The sequence below is a fragment of the Chionomys nivalis genome, chromosome 7 (assembly GCF_950005125.1).
Source record: "Chionomys nivalis chromosome 7, mChiNiv1.1, whole genome shotgun sequence".
Classification (NCBI taxonomy): domain Eukaryota; kingdom Metazoa; phylum Chordata; class Mammalia; order Rodentia; family Cricetidae; genus Chionomys; species Chionomys nivalis.
Window position 1 is genome coordinate 31,145,656 of NC_080092.1, and position 11,629 is coordinate 31,157,284.

Genomic DNA, 11,629 nt, shown 5'->3' on the forward strand with positions numbered 1-11,629 from the left:
CCTAGTGCTGGTTTGAGGTCCTTCCGAGTGGGATCCTGGGCGGAGTCTGGCGAAATGGAGAAGACTGGCGTTAGGGAGGCGCCACCCTCCAGCTGGACTGGGCATTTCCATGCCCATTTTAGAAACTGCGACCTTGCCAGCACTCTTAGGAGGGGAAGAGGCAGGAGGATTGCGGCAAGTTACAGGCTTGTCTAACCTGGACTACAAACTGAAACCCTGTCGCAGAAAGCAACAACCAACCGACCAAAACAAGCTAACCAAAAAAACCTGTCAACTGGCCACTGTCCCATCATTTATTATTAATATCTACGTGCATATTAAATGGAACACTGTTCAGCTATGTGGAAAGGAATCTTCGGAATGTGTTCTGTTTAAAAAGCGCAGATTGCTGAAGTCTGGAGTATACCATCTAGGAGGGCAGGAAATGTTTTAAGTGTATTTGGTACTTCGTACGTTTGTGTCTATTCATTTAAAGTAAATCATAGTTGTTGCCTCACAGGGTTTTGTGAGGATGTAAAGCGATCAGAATGTTTCCCAGAGCCTGGGAAGATAAGGGTTTGCCAGCTACTCTCCCATATCCTCGTCTGTAGAAGAAGACAGTAGAATTTCTCTAGGAAGGAAGACCGGGCAGGAAAGACCCTTTCCCGAACATGTAGTCCTTTCTATATCCTTCGAGTTTTGAAACAAGTCCATATGTTCTCTTAAAAATAATATTTCTGGGATTGGAGAGATGGCTCAGTGGTTAAGAGCACTGACTCTTCTAGAGGACCAGGATTCAATTCCCAGCACCCACATGGCAGCTCACAGCTGTCTGTAACTCCAGTTCCAGGGGACCCAACACTCTCACACAGACATATACGCAGGCAAAACATCAATGCACATAAAATAAGAATAAATTATTAAAAAAATAATATTTCCCCACTACTATGTATTCATTCAAATTTTAATACTTTATACTGGCGGTGCACACCTTCATATTTTGCAGTCCAAATGCTTTTAAGATTTGTTTTTGTTGAATTCCAGTCTAAGGGGAAGGAGAGTCTCGGATTGTGTTGTTGAACTTGTTTTGTTTTTGTGAGAGAATCTTGCCCTGGCTATATTAATAAAGATAGCCCTGTGGTTCCCAGAGCTTTCTGCTGTCCTTTTTGCTTGTTTTGTCAATTTGTTAGAAATAATTGGTGCATTATATCCTCTGAGCGCAAATTTAGTTGGGAATCATGACTCGGAGCAGCTCCAGCTGAACATGCCAAAATCACGGACCTTCGGGAGACAAATCTAGTTCTGGGAAGTGAACGCAAGTCTGTCGAATCATAGCTTCAGTAGCTTGCTAGTGCGTATCTTGGCAGCTTCGTTTCCGTAGTGTAGTGGTTATCACGTTCGCCTCACACGCGAAAGGTCCCCGGTTCGAAACCGGGCGGAAACAGTTTTACGATGATTTTCTTCCACAAAATATCGTATCACGTTGAAAAAAAAATGGCCCTAGAAAAAAATAGGAATTGAGTCTTTGAATTCGGTGCACGTTATCTCCGAAATACTTATGAAGCCATTATCCCACTAAGAATAGCCGTGCCTCGGATGCATATGACATCGTTATGAGAAACATATAATTAAAATGACAAAGCTCCACTATCGAGGTTGTGGACTCCAGTCCTATACGGGGTGAACTTCTTTTTAGAACAGTGAGTTGAGGAACTTTTGTGACCAAAGCAAAAACGGTGCTCTGTTGTCTGAACTATTGCAAAGATAGACCACTAAACTGGAAAGCCCGTCAACGAGTGAGAAATGGGTACCATTTGGTAAATTCCTGGAGGCGGGCCATAATCAGTCTTTCTTCACCAGATATTAGGCGATACCCAGGTGTCAGGACCAGCTGCGTCGATAGTGACTCTGTGGCTACAGAGGGTAGGCTGAAACCCCAGAATCAGGCAGGCCTACGTAAGCTTGCAAACCCTAGTTAGGATTCGGACTTGCATTTCCAGGAAAGGTGCTTTGTGTAATGAGAAGCGCAACTCTAGATGATTTTTCTTTGTTTAATTAAGAGTCTGTCTAAGCTGAGATGTTTCCTTGCCCACTTTGCCACCGCACATACGGCAATATAAAGTTGTCCTTTGTTATGAAAAGCCCTGGCACGAATATCTTCAACTCCAGGGACCTCTTCATTAATGTCAAGTGATATTCCTTAGTCTTGTAAATACAATCCCAGTTCTACTTCTCAGCTGCCCTCGTCTTCCCTACAAACACACCAAGCGCTACAGTCTAATGATGACATCAAGTTAGTTTATTAAACTTACTAGACAAAGGACAGCATCACCTTCCATTTCAGAAGCACATCAAAGGTGCAGCTGGGGACCCGAGGGTGGGTGTATAACCCTCCCTATAGGGTGACCATAGCAAGAATTAATCAGAACTTGTAAAACAGGCAGAGTTCCTAGCACACATGTTCCTGGAGAGTCAGTGTGACTATGTCTCACCATGAGATACATGGATCGAAATAAGCCGCTGCGGAGTTTTGGAGAAGTATCTGAGTGCCACCCCACGCCCCAACAACTGAAAATTTCCCAGCCAGGTAGACTCGGAACTACTTGGTAGACAGAGGCAAAAGATGGCAAATTGTTTTGTTTTATGTTTTGAGTCAAAGTCTAAGCTCAGGCTGCCCTCAAATTGGCTATGTAGCTAAAGATGACTTTGAACTCCAGATCGTCCTGCCTCTACCTCCTAAGCACCAGGATCACAGGTGTGCACTACCATGCCCTGCTACAAAAGCTTTTTTATTAAAATATACAAACTAAATGACCTTCAAGCATGCACAACAGCAGAACTAAACCATTGTTCACTGGCAACTGAAACTAATAATGATTATTATGATTTAAAAAAAATTCAGCCAACCATTCACCTGACTTCTCTAAAGTTATCGCTGAGGGACACGGACTTTAGCTTCCCAGCGAGTTCTCCAACAATGGCAAGCACTACTATAGGAGTGAGAGTGAGGTCACCTTGGAGATTCTGCACTTCTCGCGCAAACGCTTGCAGGGTCTTTTGCAGACTTTTAGGGTCATCTCTTACCTTCAGGACTAGTATTGGAGCACTTTCCTAAAGAATCATAGCTTTTGCATTGAAGAGAAACGGAAGTGAACAAGTTTCTCCCTGCTTGCCCTCCCTACAAATATAATGCACGCCCTCTAGACACTGAAAATGGGGCAGAGGCAGGGGCACAGAATCAATGAGCTCAGGCTTGGATGGGCTGAGAGGCTGTGAGCGATCTTAAAGGACGAGTCTGAGTCTTGGGACATTGGCCGTCGCTGTTGTCTGAGACACACAGTGAGGGTGTGGGTCATGCTGTAAGCCCAGAGGTGGCCCTCCAGGGACATGGCTCCCAGCTAAAAAGAGAATGAGTTGGCACAGGAAGAAAAGAGGATAGCTCCCGCTGGACGCAGAGGGAACGAAGTAGAGAGAGATAAACCCTGTTTGTCGTCTGGTAAGAGGAGGAAAAGCATCCCTGGATTGTTCCCCTGTTGGCTGTTGTTCACCTCAACCAGAGACTCCGACTAGCCCAGCGACTCCATTCTGATGGAGAAGGGGATTCTGAGGCGCAGGACCCTCAGGAGCCCCTGCGTTACAAATCCTGCCTCCTCGGGTATGCGGGAGTCAGTTTGGATCAGATCATTGTAAAATATTAAGCAATATATACCATTTTCAAATTTGCACAACGCAGATCCATATTTAACATTTAGCGTGCTAAATGCGTCTCAACTGTACATAGGTTTGATGAGATTTATTTTTATTTAAAAAGTCCTTAAGTGAAGCTTTAAATTTTAATAACATTTTCAGCTTTGCATAAGATTAGCTTAAAAGTTGATGTTCCTCTTGGGAGGCAGAGGCAGGTGGATCTCTGTGAGTTCGAGACCAGCCTGGTCTACAAGAGTTAGTTCCAGGACAGGCTCCAAAACTACAGAGAAACCCTGTCTCGAAAAACCAAAAAAAAAAAAAAAAAAAACCAAAAAGTTGATGTTCCTGCCGGGCGATGGTGGCGCACGCCTTTAATCCCAGCACTCGGGAGGCAGAGGCAGGCGGATCTCTGTGAGTTCGAGACCAGCCTGGTCTACAAGAGCTAGTTCCAGGACAGGCTCCAAAGCCACAGAGAAACCCTGTTTCGAAAAACAAAAAAACAAACAAACAAAAAAAAAAAGTTGATGTTCCCTAATTTCAAGTTTGTCTTTATTTAATAATTTTTCATACAATTATTTCTGAAAACACATGTATAAAACGATTTCTCTTTTGACCTTTAGAGTCCTCCTCTCCATTTCTCCCGACTGGGTTGTTACTATCAATAGGCCCAGATTACAAAGGCATTTAAATCATCCTGCTTTCTTCCTTGGAATAAAAAGCACAAACGGAGTGAGTTGGTGATCTACTGAAGTCGAAGTCACATTTACCTTGTCTGTTGACAGACTGCTTTGTTACTCCTATGCCCCCCCCCCGCGCCCACCCCACCCCCGTTGGGAGGCAAAATGCACCGGGAAAAGTGGAAGCAAACAAGGATGTCACAATTCCTCTATTTAGAGTAGTAGAGAAGCTCTGGGCACAGGTTTCCGTAGTGTAGTGGTTATCACATTCGCCTAACACGCGAAAGGTCCCCGGTTCGAAACCGGGCGGAAACAAAGTGGGATTTTTTTTTCCTTACGTAATTTTCTTTAAAATTTTGCTAATGAATGGATTATTTGGTTTCGTTTATTTATCATGGCAGTGTGTGTGTGTGTGTGTTTGTATGTGTGTGTGTGTCAGGTTACAAGAGGTCCTTTTGTGCTCAGACTTTGTTGTCCTCAAAGAACGTGAAGCACTAGCAGATGCAGCGGGTGGGGAACGCAGTGTATCCACAAAGGAAGCACACTACAAGAGCGATGTTTTGAAAATGAGTGTTGGAAGTCCAGGCTGCGGAAAATGTTCGTTCACAGGAAAGGTAGCGGCAGTAGCACAGAAGAAGAAAAGAAAAGCAAAGGAATCAATAGAGAAAGGGACAAGAGGAGCCTGCGGGACCTTCACGAGAAGTGCCGGACAAGTAGCGATTTGCTGGCCAGGAGATAGCGGTTGTTGGAGCCGGTTTGGTCACACACCTTACGTGGTGTCCCACTGGTCTATCCCTTGGATCTCCTGCTATCTGTTCAGTTTCCGAAACTACTCTTGCTTCAGTCTCTCCCCTTCTGACCATCCTTACCTGCAGCTGGGAATAGATGGACAGCTGGGGACAAGAGGAGGGCTCAACAGCCACAAGAAAAGCAACAGGCCAGCCAGTGTGACTGCTGGTCCTCTATCCAGACGTCTCGACTCGGTTGGGTGCCCCGCACAGCTCAGCCTGCTCCCACACGTCTTCACACACCAAGCAGAAGATGCTTAATAGTATGCTAGGCAATTTGTCTCCCAGCAGTTCTGCCTGCTCCCATGTGTCTCCCTGCCCAGGACCAGCTGCCTTCGGAGACCTGTGGCCGTCCTTGCCTGGGACTGGCTGCTCTCGGGGGACCCGGAACATTTCAATTAATCCATTACAGTTATGGGCTTTTATTTTGCTTTGTTTTTCAAATAAACCCCAGTGTTGTTTATTACAAAGTTTTTTGTCTATTTCGATTCCTCACCTTTTTTTTTTTTGGGTTTTTCGAGACAGGGTTTCTCTGTGGTTTTTGGAGCCTGTCCTGGAACTAGCTCTTGTAGACCAGGCTGGTCTCGAACTCACAGAGATCCGCCTGCCTCTGCCTCCCAAGTGCTGGGATTAAAGGCGTGCGCCACCACCGCCCGGCTTTTTTTTTTTTTTTTTTTGAGACAAGGTTCTGGCTATTCTGGAACTCACTCTGTAGACCAGGTTGACCTCAAACTTAAGAGATCCTCCTGCCTCTGCCTCCTGAGTGCTGGGATTAAAGGCGTGTGCCACCACCTCCCAGCTCCCTACATAGATCTCTAATCAACACTTAAAAAGTCATCATTTTCTCTTTTGCTTATTGTTAAATTTCTCAATTCAAAAATTTAGAATGGAGGCAAGCATGGTTGCCCACTTTTTAATTCCAGCACTTGAGAGACAGGGGCAGGAGGATCTCTGTGAATTTGAGGCCAGTCTGCACTTCGTAGTGAGTCCCAGACAGAAAGACCCCGTCTCAAAAAGAAAAAGAAGAAAAAAACAAGAAGAGGAGGGGGAGGAGAGAAATGATGATATTGTAAGGCCCAGTCACAACAGGGCAGCACACAAGGGAAAATACCTAACATTCCAACCATAGGATCATCTGACATCCCTTAGCCCAGCACACACCCATCCCCTTTTACCAGGACACCCCCAGGCAAATGTCAGCCAATCAGGGGTCCTGAACCTTAGAAATCCCCCCACACATACACCCCAATTTACTACTATAAAAACCCAACCCTGGCCAGGCGGTGGTGGCGCACACCTTTAATCCCAGCACTTGGGAGGCAGAGGCAGGCGGATCTCTGTGAGTTCGAGGCCAGCCTGGTCTACAAGAGCTAGTTCCAGGACAGGCTCCAAAACCACAGAGAAACCTTGTCTCGAAAAACAAAAAAAACAAAAAAAAAACCAAAACCCAACCCTAACTGAGCTCAAGGCTCTCCAACCCCTTCAATAGGATGGACATACAGAGAGTCCGAGTTTGCAAACTTGTGTAAGAATAAAGGCTCTTTGCTTTTACATACAGGGCTCAGTCTCCTTGTTGGTTTTGGGGGAACTCCATGATCTGGGCATAACAGATAACAACATATATTGATACCTAGAACATGCATCACTCAGCTTCAACAAGTTTTATTCCTCCGGGAATTCTCCTTTATCTCTTCCTCTCTCCACCTCCTCCTCATTCTCGTGGGCTACCCTTCCATAGTCACTTATTGACCATCTCCTTCTGACTGGTCCAACCATTCCTTTGTATCCCTTTTTGTTTCATTTTGTTTTGGTTTTTGTTTGTTTTTCAAGACAGGGTTTCTCTGTGTAAGCTTTGGAATCTGTCCTGGAACTCACTCTATAGACCAGGCTGGCCTCAAACTCACAGAGATCCGTCCAGCTCCTTGGTACCCTTTTGAATTTAGAAATTAATATTGATAGCTTCAAATTTCAGGTATTAATCCCTTACCATGGTTTTAGCATTGTTCTACGTGCTCAACATTGATTTACGACCTGTGGTATCCCACTAATTAATTCTTCCCTTTCTATTGCAGTGATGGAAACACTGCCATACCAGACAGACAGAGTCCCCATCTTTCTGAAGTTCACTTTCTGATAGGCTATTTAGATAACTGGAACAGATGTAGAAATAATGTCAGGAAATGATGACCATAGTGATTTCACAGGCTCAGAGTAAAAACAGTGTTAGAGAGTGCTCAGGGAGAGACAGATTAAAAGAAGTGACAGGTAGCTGAGTCAGAAAAGGAAAGAGTCAGCCATCATCGGAAGATCTGGGGGAGGAGGCCTGCATGGGAAGAAAGAGAGAGGGTTTGAAGTTCTGAAGAAGCAGCACATGGATAGTTTCAAAGGCAGAGAGAAGATTGGTGGTGCCAATCTTCTGGGAGAGGACAGGTCATAACTATACTTCTCTGGATCTGAATTCTGATGACGTCATTTACATCATTGGTTTGTGCTTAGGTAGAAAGGTGAGTGGGAGCCATGGAATCTGCTGGGGGGTAGGGGTGGACTCCCAGGCTAGCGAACACACAGCATCAGCCCTAAAGAATATGTGAATGCATATTCTAGGGGATCACATTAGTGAAAGTGCTATCCAAAGGGGTTGTCCCTGTTTCAAAACTTGCTACAATAACTTTAGAGAAAATCAACAATATTTGTAAGTAGATTTTGAAGCCTTAAGGTAAACTGGATTTTAATGTTTTCAACCATAACAAATTGAAGGTCACCAAATTTTCACAAAGAAAGTGGGTGCTCCTTTCCCATTTACGTTCTCTACCTTCAGACCGATCTCCAGTAAGAGTGGTAAACTAGGGGGTCTCCCAAAACACCCAGAGATTTTAGTCCAACTTGTCTTGACTGACAAACAGTGGAGGGTTGGGTTGTTTTGTGTCATCTTTCTGGCCATTCTTTCCGTTCCAGGCATTCCTGGAGAATTAGGCTGTTCTGGTTGGCATTTTCACTTCTCCCTCGCCTACTCTTCATATTCCTCAGAACAAGGGCACGTGACTGGCATGGTCTTGTGTCTGAGAGACTTGTACCCTTGCGCAGATGTGATGCAGCAATGAAATCATGAAGCGGACACTTGAGGACTGTTGTCCCTCTCTTGACCCAAGGCAGACCCTAGGAGAATGATCTCAGGTTAGGCAAAGGGGAGTCAGTGACGGTTGAAAAAACTATGAGATTATTTTTAGAATAGTTAGATAACACCCACAAATATATTAAATATGGTGATAATTTTCCATACCCAATAAGGCTGTTTTTTATTTTTTTAAGTTATTTTATTTTATTTTATTTATTTATTTTTTGGTTTTTCGAGACAGGGTTTCTCTGTGGTTTTGGAGCCTGTCCTGGAACTAGCTCTTGTAGACCAGGCTGGTCTCGAACTCACAGAGATCCGCCTGCCTCTGCCTCCCGAGTGCTGGGATTAAAGGCGTGCGCCACCACCGCCTGGCTTAAGGCTGTTTTTTATTATATGTGTGGTATGAGTGTTTGCCTGCGTATATGTATTTGCACCACATGTTGGTGGTGCCCTTGGGTGCCAAAAGAGGTGTTGAATCTCCTTGTACTCCAGTTAAAGATGGTTGTGAGCTGTTAGCATGTGGTGCTGAGAAGCAAACTCAGGCTTTTTCGATTGTTTGCCTTGGTTTAGTTTTTGCTTTTCTTTTTTCAAAACAGAGTCTCACTGTGGGGATCAGGCTGGCCTTAAACTCAGAGACGCACCTATGTCTGACTCCTAAGTGTTGGGATTAAAAGCATGCAGTCACTATTTCAGCCCAAACTCAGTTTTCTATAAGCACAGCAAGTGTTTCTAACCAGAGTGATCCATCTTTTCTACCCCTCCAGTAAAGCTTGTGAATAAACACACACACACACCACCCAAGTGGATGGTCCCTGAGGCAGCTGTGTGATCCCCTGCCGTAGCAGAGTCAGGTTCAGCAATCAATGTCATGTGTTTTCTTTGCCACCAGTCTTTTCTTTACAATCAATGCTCTAGTTACCAGGCTTGGAGTGATTATTGTTTTTATACCTTTGCATCTATGTATTAGTGGCAATTAATTCCCAGAACTGAGATTTGCTGAGTTGGGGTTTATATGTAATTGTAATTTTATAGAAAAGGGTAAACCTCCCATTTCTAGGATGATGATCCTTCCCCGTCCCTCCCTAGACAAAAGGTGGAAGGAATCCAAATATCCAAAGGTAGATGGATGAATAAAGAAACTGTGGTATATACCTGTAATCGAATGTTATTTGACCTTAATGGAAAGAAAATTTAATTCACACCACAACATCAATGAACCCAGAAGATGTTCGGTTCTGTGAGATAAGACAGTTAAAAGGCATGAACGTGTTTGGCATAGTAGTGCCTCCCTGATACCTCAGCACTCTGGAGAGCTCTTGGGAGATGGGACTCAGTAGAATCCTAAGTTCAAATGCACTAGTAAAGATAATGGAATTCACAAAGACAGTGGAAAGGCGTTCGCAGGGGTGGAGTAAAGACTATAGTGGGGAGTTAGTGTTTGATTAAACAGTTTTGTCAGGACAGACAGAAAAGGTCCAGAGGTCAGGCACGGTGGCACACGCTGGCTGGCTGATCTCCGGGTTCACAGGCCGCTATAGTCAACAACAGCGCGAGTTCCAGGACAGTCAGTGCTACATAGAGAAACCCTGTCTCGAAAGCCCCCCCCCCAAAAAAAAACCCAAACAACAACAAAAAAAGAAAGAAAGAAAGAAAGAAAGAAAGAAAGAAAAAAGGAAGGAAGAAGAGAGAGAGAAAAATAATAAAAAAAAGGTTCTCTCACCTGAAAATGAAAAAAGCGGCACAGCAATGTGAACGTAGTTAATGCTACGGAACTGTACAATTGACATGCTTCAAATAAGAATTGGAGATGTAACTCAGTGGCAGAGCTCTGCGCATGCAAGACCCAGAGTTTGATTTTTAAAAGGAAAATATTTATTAAGATGAAGGATTTCGAATATATTTTACCACAATAAAACTGAGTTAATGGGGCTCATGACATTTGCATTTCGATCATAAGTTTCCAGAGTGTACTTGGTTTTTCTAAGAGGGTTGGAATGAAAACTGCTGTAGTTTCATGTCATCATCAAGTCTAAAAGTACTGCTATGCGCCCAACGTGGGGCTCGAACCCACGACCCTGAGGTTAAGAGTCTCATGCTCTACCGACTGAGCTAGCCGGGCGCTCTGCTGGAGATGCTTTCATTTCTTCAGACCTATGTTTGGAGAACAGTCAGTCGGAAGTTTGGGGCTGAACGGAGAATTTAATAGAACAACCAAAGCTCGGACATTTTGAGCCGTGAGTGCCTGACCATCCTCCCTATTTAGTTCCATTTTCTGCTTACGTTTTTCTACCAAGATCAGGGATTTTTTTGGGTGGGGGGAATAACTCGAATGTTATTGGGAGTAGTTCCGAGTTGAGAAAAGTGAGCAAAGCGAAGCCCCCCACTGCTAACGACCTTTTTTAACGCGTGCCTCCACCATCTGGAGTTTTTCGCAGCTCTCAGCTTGCTCGTTCAATTTGTAAATTTAGCATGAGAAAAACAAAAACCTAGTATGCAAAAAGTTGTTATCACCTGGAGATGCCGGGGATCGAACCCGGGGCCTCATACATGCAAAGCATGCGCTCTACCACTGAGCTACATCCCCACTCGCTTTCGACAGCTTCTTAGAACTTCCCTAGTGATTGCATGACGTAAGCCTCCTATTTGCAGACTGAATCCCGCTGTCTGCGGACCGCAAACACTACAGAGGCCGCGTTGCGGCGTGCGTTCCGGAATCTTCCTCCGACCCTCACTAAAGAAGCTTTTCCTCCCGGAAAGATGCCCAAGCGCGGACAGATCCGAGACCAGAAACTGGGTAGAGGGTAGAAAAGGGGGAGCAAAGAAACCCACTCATCAGGCGTTATGACAAAAAAGAACCGCGACCCGAAAAAGAAGATACGTTTAGTTTGTGTAAACGCAAGATAATAGTAAAACATAAAATGTTTAAACAAAATAATGAAGTTAATTGCTCTAGATGCGGAAAGTGCATAGAAAATGGGCAAGTTTTCAAATGCTTGATTCCCCCCCCCCTTAATTTCACAATTTAAAACTGTGTATGATGGCCTGCAGGCTTCGTGGATAAGGTAACATTTAAAAGGAGAGCTGGGGGAGGGTGGGCAGTACACTCTACTGGTTTCTGCGAGGAGATAGAAGCTGTGCGAGCCCAGGAGCTGGGGTTCAATGGTGGTGCAGTTGTGTGTCTGCGTAGCATTTGTAAGTCGACCATAACTTATCAAACCACTTCAGCATGGCATCCCCATGAATCAGTTGCCCTGCCCTCCGTCCACTGAAGAGGTCTTCGCCACATTCCATTGCATGTGTGTATGGATGAGGGGGGTTTGAAAAAAAAAAACAAACAGCAAAAGTATCGGTGAGCTGCTTGGAAGCTATAGTCCACAGAAATA

At 44.6% G+C, this 11,629-nt stretch overlaps 4 non-coding genes across 4 annotated transcripts; 2 read left to right on the forward strand and 2 right to left on the reverse strand.

The window, feature by feature from the left end:
• Window positions 1–1,350: 1,350 nt before the first annotated feature.
• On the forward strand, window positions 1,351–1,423 carry Trnav-cac (transfer RNA valine (anticodon CAC)). The gene has a single exon. It is a non-coding gene; the product is annotated as a tRNA-Val (tRNA).
• A 3,162-nt stretch (window positions 1,424–4,585) lies between these two features.
• On the forward strand, window positions 4,586–4,658 carry Trnav-aac (transfer RNA valine (anticodon AAC)). Its single transcript has one exon. It is a non-coding gene; the product is annotated as a tRNA-Val (tRNA).
• Window positions 4,659–10,292: 5,634 nt separating this feature from the next.
• Trnak-cuu (transfer RNA lysine (anticodon CUU)) lies at window positions 10,293–10,365 on the reverse strand. Its single transcript has one exon. It is a non-coding gene; the product is annotated as a tRNA-Lys (tRNA).
• A 393-nt stretch (window positions 10,366–10,758) lies between these two features.
• On the reverse strand, window positions 10,759–10,830 carry Trnaa-ugc (transfer RNA alanine (anticodon UGC)). The gene has a single exon. It is a non-coding gene; the product is annotated as a tRNA-Ala (tRNA).
• Between the last annotated feature and the right edge of the window lie 799 nt (window positions 10,831–11,629).